Raw genomic sequence first — 9,202 nt, 5'->3', positions numbered from 1 at the left:
CACCGAGATGTTCCATTGCCCAGGGACAGGCCGGAGACAGATGCTTTTCTCTATCTCAACTGCCAAGAGGCCCTCTTTCCTCTTGTACTAGTCCTCCTCAGCACAGACCCTTCACGGGTTGTCAGGCTGGGGGACGATCAGGTTTTTCCCTTCCCACGAGGCCATATTTCAGACTATCACATGGGAAGAAACCTTGGACAATACCTAGCTTTCCGAGGCAGAGGTCCCTGCGACCTTTGGCAGTGTACATGTCCCTGGGTACTTGAGATTAAGAGAATGGTGATGACTTTTAACCAGCATACTGCCTTCAGGCACTTGTTTAACAAAGCACACCCTGCACAGCCCAAAATCCTTTAAACCTTGAGTCACCACAGCACATTCTCTTGCAAGGACAAGGTTGGAGGTAGGGTCACAGATTAACAGCATTTCAAATACAGAACAAAATGGAGTCTCTTATGTCTACTTCTTTCTATATAGACACAGTAACAATCTGATCTTTCTTTTCCCCACATTTCCCCCTTTTCTTTTCAACAAAACAACCATTGTCATCATGACTGGTTCTCGATGGTCGCTGTCTCTTTGGAACTGTTGGGTATACCTGCCGACTAACAGCAGACAGAATAGGCCCACAAGGATTAATATGAAATTTACAACAGTAGTACTTTAGATGGTCTTAACCGAAGTGACAGGGTTAAGATTTGCGAGGCCATCAGCAACTCCTGCAATTGCCTCAGTTTCTGGTACCAACACAGAGATCACATACTTCACAAGGTAATAAAATATCACAAAGCAAATGGAAGCAGGATGAGATCACAGGATGGCGTTAAAATTAAAATTAAAATTAAAATTGCTAATGAAATTTCGGGCACGCCCTGTCATTGATAACATCTTATCAGGAAACAGGGTTTGAGAGCAGACAACCTGTCTGACCAAAATTTATTAGGCAGGAATTTTCTCGTCCTAATAAGCCCGAGAGCACTACAGGAGACCGGGGCTTATTTCATCCCTTTGGCTTCCACCGTAAAAGGCGGCATGCTTCCAAGGGGGTCGTTCATAGGCCTACCCTCAGAGCGCATTCTCTTTCTCAGGGATGTTCCTTGCTGAGAAAAAGAATTTAGCGATATTTCTCCTATTTGCTTTTAAAAAGAGGAGAAATATGGCTTTGTTCCGTCCGGCTCACCGGCGGCCAGTTCAAGGTTACCTCCCTTGTTCCCTGAACATCGCTGTTATCCTGTTCTTTTTTCAAGATACCCAGATTTCATATTGTTCAAACACACATGCTCTACAAACGATTTGTGCAGTTAACGCAATCATCACAGGGTCCTGAGGTGACATATATCCTCCTCAGCTTACAAAGAAGATGATGGGATTAAGAGAGTAAAGACAGACATAGAAAATTATAAAAGTATTAATTTGGGGAACTTATAAATGTCCATGAAATCTTCACATTTTATGTTTTTCTGCTGTGGCTTCAGCCGGTCCCTCCCTTCAAGGTCCCTGACTTCCCGCACATCTACACTTGATATCACCACTTTGTTCATCTTGCGAGTCGATGGTGGTCGATTTCGGTGTTTCCGTCTCCGTGGAGGTGCAGAACTTCAAATTTTTAGTGGGTATCCAAACAGGAGGCTGATTTTCTCCTGGTGAAATACAAGCAAAACCTCTTCCCCAGGTTATCACCTTCCCTGTTTCCCATGTCTTATTTTTGTTGTCTTTCCACCAAATCAGTTTTCCTTCATGTGGGCTGTTCTTTTTACCAGTAAGATGTTCTGCAGAAGTAGTAGTCTGATTTCTATACATGTTTAAAAATTTTAAAGTGTAGAGTGCTAGATTAAGTTGCATCTGAGGAGTGGTACACTCCTTACTGTCTCCCCCTTCTTTTTGTTTAAATAACTGAGTTTTGAGGGTTCTATTAGTTCTTTCAACTATGGCCTGTCCTTGGGAAATATAAGGAATTCCTGTTGTTGTAGTAGCTTGAGTAGTTACATTTTGTTTATTTGAGACTAGGCAATTCTTTTTTAGATGGCCAATTTGACCACAATTATAACATTTTCCCCCAAATGTTCTAACTTGTCCTCCTAAAGCAACTCCTGTGATTGCTTGAGCCATAAGCATAGCTTTATGCATATCTCCTCCAATTCCATCACAGGCTTTAACTCTGAGATTACATCTGATCCTGCCGGGACCCTTCCTTTTAATGGCTTAATGGCTGATTGACAATCAGGATTGCCGTTTTCATATGCCATCAACTCCACTATGACCTTACGGGCATTCTCATCGGTAATTGACTTTTGAGCAGCATTGAAGTCTTGCTACAAAATCAGGGTAGGGCTCTTTAGAGCCTTGTCTTATTGTATTAAAGGAGGGGCAGGCGGTTCCTGGGTCTTGGATTTTCTCCCAGGCCCTAAGGCAGATAGCCCTAATTTGCTCAATGGCCTCATTTGGCATTATTACTTGTTGGCTAGCAGTGCTCCAGTTTTGACCTATTCCCAATAGTTGATCTACGTCTATGTTAATTGGAGGATTGGCAGTCCTATTTCTTCGGACCTGTTCTTGTGCCCCATCAATCCACCAAGTCTTAAATTGTAAAAATTGAGCAGATGAGAGTGATGATTTTGCCAGAATCTCCCAATCATAAGGAATGAGTCTATGTCCATGAGCAATGGAATCTAATAGTGTTCTCATGTAAGGAGAGTTGGGTCCATACTGTTTTACTCCCTCTTTCATTTCTTTCAGCATTTTTATAGAAAAGGACTCATATCTGGCTTCAGCTACGGGAGGCTCTCCCTCTTGGGCCCCTTCTCCAGGTGGTCTTGATTCTAATATTACTGGGAATTGCCACGCTTCAATATCTCCTTGTTTTCTTGCCTCATCAATAATTTTATGTAACGCACTACCCTGTGTACTAGGCAGTGCTGTAGGATTAAGTCTCATGGTGGGTGGCTGAGGCTATAGCGCCCTGCCCTGTGGCGCTGGAAACATTCCTGGCTGTCCATACGGATTTTCTGGGGGCTGCCGATACTGAAGTTCGGCTGGCAGCCAGTATTGATAGGCTAGTCTTATTTTCTACCAGCTGATATTGTGGACACTGTATTTGGATTGGCATTGCCATGACAGAGACGCTGTCTTTTTCTATTTGATCTTCTTTTGGAGTTTGTACTTGTTTAATCTGCATTTGCGGTTGTAAAGTTACAGGCATCTGAGCTGCTGTAAGAGGAGTTGGCCATCGTGGTTTAGACTCTGATGGCTCTGCTAATTCTGGACCTTTTTCTTCTAATTTTAACGTTTCAGGATATATCACCTGCTGTAATTGATTATCGTCAACATTTTGCGTTGACCGAGCCATTACCAGCTCTGCTACACATTTACAGTGTGAACTTTCCATTCCTTTCCGGGATTCTTTCCCTGCCTCTTTTTCACAATCTACTGCACAGCTTTCAGGGACATCAGAAACTGAAATGCTATCTTCTTCTGTTTGAAACGGTTCTAAAGCTACTTTAATAATGACCCAATCATTCCATACTGTAAGTGGGATGATTTTACCTTCCCTACTTGCTTGTTTTAATTCTTTGCCAATTTTTTCCCAGTCTTTTAGATCTAAAGTTCCCTGTTCTGGAAACCATGGACAAAACTGTTCTATTGTTTGAAACAGCGTAATTAGATTTTTGGTAGAGACTTTAACTCCCCTTCTTTTTAGGAGAATTTTAATAAAGCTGCGATAAGAGGCAAATTACTTTTAGTTTGCCCCATTGTTACCCTAGGTTCTTCTGGGTGCACAAGCTTACTGCAAGGCTGACTGTAGACATACTCGGGGGTCTCTCGTCGACTTGTCCTCAATGACCACGCTCGAGCATACCTTCACCTTAGAGAAAAGCACCCACGTTGGGCACCAGATGAAGGGGTGCCTGCCCCTCCACACCTGTGGGCGTTTCTCATTAGGTGGAACAAGAGACTTGAGAAAAGAAATGAGACACAGAGACAAAGTATAGAGAAAGAAAAAGTGGGCCCAGGGGACCGGCGCTCAGCATACAGAGGACCCACGCAGGCACTGGTCTCTGAGTTCCCTCAGTATTTATTGATAATTATCTTTACCATCTTACAAAAAAGGGAAGTAGCAGGATAATAGGATCATCGTAGGGAGAAGGTCAGCAGTAAGACATGTGAATAAAGATCTCTGTGACATAAGTTTAAGGAAAAGTGCTGTGCCTTGATATGCATATGTAAACATCTCCATAAACCTTTTTAGTGCATAAAGAGCAGCACTGCGCTAGCAAGTCCCACCTTTCGCCCTAAGGCAGTTTTCTGCTTTCTCAGTAAACAGAACATACAATCGGGTTTTACACCGAGATGTTCCATTGCCCAGGGACAGGCAGGAGACAGATGCTTTTCTCTGTCTCAACTGCCAAGAGGCCTTCTTTCCTCTTATACTAGTCCTCCTCAGCACAGACCCTTCACGGGTTGTCAGGCTGGGGGACGATCAGCTCTTTCCCTTCCCACGAGGCCATATTTCAGACTATCACATGGGGAGAAACCTTGGACAATACCTAGCTTTCCGAGGCAGAGGTCCCTGCAACCTTTGGCAGTGAACGTGTCCCTGGGCACTTGAGATTAAGAGAATGGTGATGACTTTTCACAAGCATACTGCCTTCAGGCACTTGTTTAACAAAGCACACCCTGCACAGCCCAAAATCCTTTAAACCTTGAGTCACCACAGCACAAGTCTCTTGCAAGGACAAGGTTAGGGGTAGGGTCACAGATTAACAGCATTTCAAATACAGAACAAAATGGAGTCTCTTATGTCTACTTCTTTCTATATAGACACAGTAACAGTCTGATCTTTCTTTCTTTTCCCCACATTCTCAGTTACCTTGTGAAGGAGAGCTCTGTAGAAATATTTATCATTGGTATACCACAAGCAGTTTGTTATTTTCTTTGTAAACCTTATATGAAATCTGAATATATAAACTTAGCATATCAGCATTCACCAGAGCCATCAAAAATGCCTGGTAATTGGTCTTCACATCCAGAGCTTGGAAATCTACCTGTCCCTGGGGAATTATACCTCCAAGGCTAACACCTGAAGGATCTGTCTCTGCCACCTTTAGTTTTCTTTTCCCATAGACCTTTGCAGCAATGATGTGTGTGATGCAGTTTTATCCACTTGTTTCTTTCTGTTATCTCCACCCTTTTAGGTTGCATATGCCCTGCTCTGTCCTTCTTCCTTTCCTCTCTGCTCAGGGTCCACTTGAGGCAGTGTCTGGCTCTTCTTTCTTTTGCTCCCCGCCCTCACCAAGAGGCCTATAACCCAAAGTGAAGCTTGTAGGGCTGCTCAGTAAAGCTGTTTCATTCACCTACAGCCTTGCCCCAAGTCTCTCTAAGTGGCCCCACTGCTTTCTAACCTACTCCCCAGTGGCTATTACCAGATAAAACTTACTAAATGAAAAACAGATATTCCCCACACAGAAGACAGACAGAAACAGATTTTTAATTGCTAATAATTTTTGGTCTTGACTACAGTTATTTACTTGTAACCTTGGCGGCAGTTTTTGTACCGCTTTCCAAAAAGAGAAAAATGGTGACTGATTCAGATAAGATAGTATCATAGAGGCCAGTGGCCATGAACTGAAATGAAGAGGAAAGAAATTCTGATAATATGAATAACATCTTTGATCATGAAAATTCTTCAGGGCAAAGTGATGTATTAGGATAACCCATGTCAAATTGTGGGGGTTTGCTGTAGTAACTGGGAAATACAGATACTTGTAGTTGTAGAATACATTGGTTTACAAGCCATCAGTGCTCACAACAAAGGAATGTAAGACATTGGGGAACTCTATTATGTCACCATTTTATAGAGGGAAAAATTGAAACAAAAAGAAGTTAGGTTTCTTGGAAGGGAAAAGATTGATTAAGAACACAAGAGCAGAAAACCAAACATCGTATGTTCTCACTCATAAGTGGGAGTTGAACAATGAGAACACATGGACACAAGGAGGGGAAGATCACACAGCGGGGCCTGTTGGGGGTGGGAGGCTAGAGGAGGGATAGCATTAGGAGAAATACCTAATGTAGATGACGGGTTGATGGGTGCAGCAAACCATTGTGGCACGTGTATACCTAAGTAACAAACCTGCACATCCTGCACATGTATCCCAGAACTTAAAGTATAATAATAATAATAATAAAGAAATAATAATAAAATTAAAATAAACAAGAAACAAAAGATCTAGGGTTAATATAAAAGTTATAATAATTAAATTATAAGTTTAATGGACATTTTCTCTTTTGGTAATAATACTTCATAGTGTATGTATGCATAGGAATCATATGATGTTTTTCCATCACTTTAGACCTATTCAGTCCAGAACTGGAAATGAAGAGTGCTAACTTTTGGATCTTGCCTCTGTGATGAGCTCAGTCACTGAAGTCTAGCCACCTATCCTTCAACTTCTTTATCTTTAAAGGATTGGTATGCAGCTGGGGGTGGTGGATGGATAATAGTTATGCATATGAAGGTATTGTGGTGGTTTAATTAATATTTATAAAATACTTGAAGATCCTCAGATGAAAGTGATCAACCAAAGAACAATTATCATAGGATCCTTCCCTGCTCCTGCTTCAGATTTCTGGGCCAAAATAAAAGGAGTTAACCTAGTCTGGAAAATCCTGCCACTAGAATTATGATTAAGGGTGTAGATGTTAAGCTTGTCACCCTAGTGCAGAGTGATGGTTTATTTTGGGTTGGTGAAATGCTGCTGCAAATCATTGTATCCCCAGGGACAACGTCGTATCTTCCATCAAGGCTGTCACTGGGGAATTTTCTGCCTCAGCAACTCCTTGCCCTTAAAGCTAGCTCATGCAAGGAAGTCACAACCTCCTTCTGATAGCTGGTGTAATGTTTCTTTCTCTCTCTTTTTTTTTTTTTTTGAGATGGATAAAAAGAACTAAAGTCTGGGACACAGCACAAATTGGTGGGTTCTAGCAACTGTGGAGGAGAGACATTAAGAGAAGGAGTAGTCTGTATGTACCGGATTCTTTCCCCCAGGCTGGAACCAACTCAACTCTGGTCATGTGAGAAAAGCAAGGACTGGGGCTCAGTGGTGAGGTAACTTAGAGATCTTGACATGGAAGGGGCTCCTGTCCTCACCGCCTGGATGTCTCCTGAGATTGGCCATGGCAGCACTGACCACTGAGGCACCTCAAGGGCCTCCTTCCCAGCAGTGGAAATGGGCATGCCTGGGCAAAAGTAGCCATTCAGAGGAGACAGAGAGGCTTTCCACACACACTCTCTCAAAATTAGGAGACTCTAGTCTGATTGAGCCCTGACCATGGTAGGAAGAGAGTCTCTATGGCAGACTTTCCCAGAGTGCCCCACCCCCAGGGCCATCTACATCACTGGAGCCGCCTTCTGAACCTGGGCCTAGGACTCTGCAGTCCACAAGCTCCCAGGTTTCTCTGAACTGGTACCGTCCCCTACCCCACTCCTTGTTGATCCAAGTCCTAACTGAAAAGTTGGTCCCAATGACCAAAACAGGCTGATTTCCTGATCTCTCAAGAAGAGAAGACCCATTCCTGCAGCTGGCACTTTGGGTGGCTGTTGCCTCCTTTGAGGACATGTCTTATAAATTTCCATTCAGAGAATGCTGAGGAACCTTTGCCATTCCTTTCAGGCACAGCCCACAACTCGGATTCTACTAAGTAAGAATAACCCGGGCCAGGCCTTTCTGCCAGTGGTTATTTTGGCTTCACAAGGCAAATGCTCTTATGCTCCCAGAGAAAATGGTACACATTTGATCAATGTTCTTGGATGCTTCCTGAATCTCTACTTTTTTTTTTTTTTTTTTTTTAAACTAAGGGAGGGTTTCTGTATTATTTAGAGCTTCTCTAATGACCTGAAGTGAGGTCTGGGTGTCAAGTTAAGACAGCGTAGTCTTTGACCTGGGCTCAAGCCTCTCTGAAATTCCATATGTCTCCCTGTATCCATCCCATGCCTTCCTTGTTTTTTCATGACTGGGCCCTGGCATCTCCCCAGCTAAGGCCTATCTCTCCTCTCCAATCCTGACTGGAGGCAAGAGGCGTTTAAGCTTCCCCAGCTCCCATGTCTGGAGAGCTGAGACTAATGGAGCATTGACTAACCATGGGATACCAGGGAATTACAAACCTCTCTAAGCCTTGGTAACGTTCTTGGTGAACATGAGAAGAATAATTCTTCCCTTGCTGGGATTAAATCAGGTTGCGTATGTTAAGTGTGCCTGGCACGTAGAAGGTGCTCAATGAGTGGCATAATCATTCTTATCACCTCTGGGCTCTTGTAATCCCTCCCCCACATGACTCTTCCTGCTCATTTGACCCTGGTTACAGCTAAATTGACCAACAGACTCTCAGGCAGGAGGGAGGTCTCTGGGTAGAGAGACAGGGATAGTTCTCAAAGTTCTCCCCTACGCCAGCATATTCTTCAAAAGTGATTCTTCTCTACAATTTCAAGATAAAATGTTAATGAAAACAAATGACACAGGGAGGGGAACATCACACACTGGGGCCTGTTGGTGGGTGGAGGGCAAGGGGAGGGAGAGCATTAGGACAAATACCTAATGCATGTGGAGCTTAAAACCTAGATGGCGGGTTGATAGGTGCAGTAAACCACCATGGCACATGTATACCTATGGAACAAACCTGCACGTTCTGTATATGTACCCCAGAACTTAAAATAAATTTTTTTAAAAAGATAAAATGTTAGTAAGATCGGTTAAGACTACAATTGGACCAGGCGCGGTGGCTGTGCCTGTAATCCCAGCACTTTAGGAGGCCGAGGCAGGCAGATCACTTGATGTCAGGAGTTCTAGACCAGCCTGGTCAATATGGTGAAACCCCCGTCTCTACTAAAAACACAAAAATTAGCTGGGCATGGTGGCGTATGCCTGTAATCCCAGCTACTCGGGTGACTGAGGCAGGAGAATTGCTTGAACCCAGCAGGTAGAGGCTGCAGTGAGCCAAAATTGCACCAGTGCATTCCAGCCTGGGCAACAGAGTGAGACTCTGTCTCAAAAACAAATAAACAAACAGACAAATGAAAAAACTATGATGACAAGAAGAGAGAGGAAGCAATATGAGATGCAAAATAGATTGAGAAGGTGGTTGTGGGTATTGCTTTTTGTGTGTGTGTTTTAACTTGTTTTCTCTTTCATCAACCAGTAGTAGAGTT

At 43.3% G+C, this 9,202-nt stretch overlaps 1 pseudogene; it reads right to left on the bottom strand.

The window, feature by feature from the left end:
* Positions 1-1,488: 1,488 nt before the first annotated feature.
* On the bottom strand, positions 1,489-3,750 carry LOC126959144 (endogenous retrovirus group K member 8 Gag polyprotein-like; annotated as a pseudogene).
* Positions 3,751-9,202: the final 5,452 nt, after the last annotated feature.

Source organism: Macaca thibetana, chromosome 7, assembly GCF_024542745.1.
Source record: "Macaca thibetana thibetana isolate TM-01 chromosome 7, ASM2454274v1, whole genome shotgun sequence".
Lineage (NCBI taxonomy): Eukaryota > Metazoa > Chordata > Mammalia > Primates > Cercopithecidae > Macaca > Macaca thibetana.
Note: the sequence above shows the minus strand (reverse complement) of the source record. Positions and strands in the feature narration are given on the sequence as shown.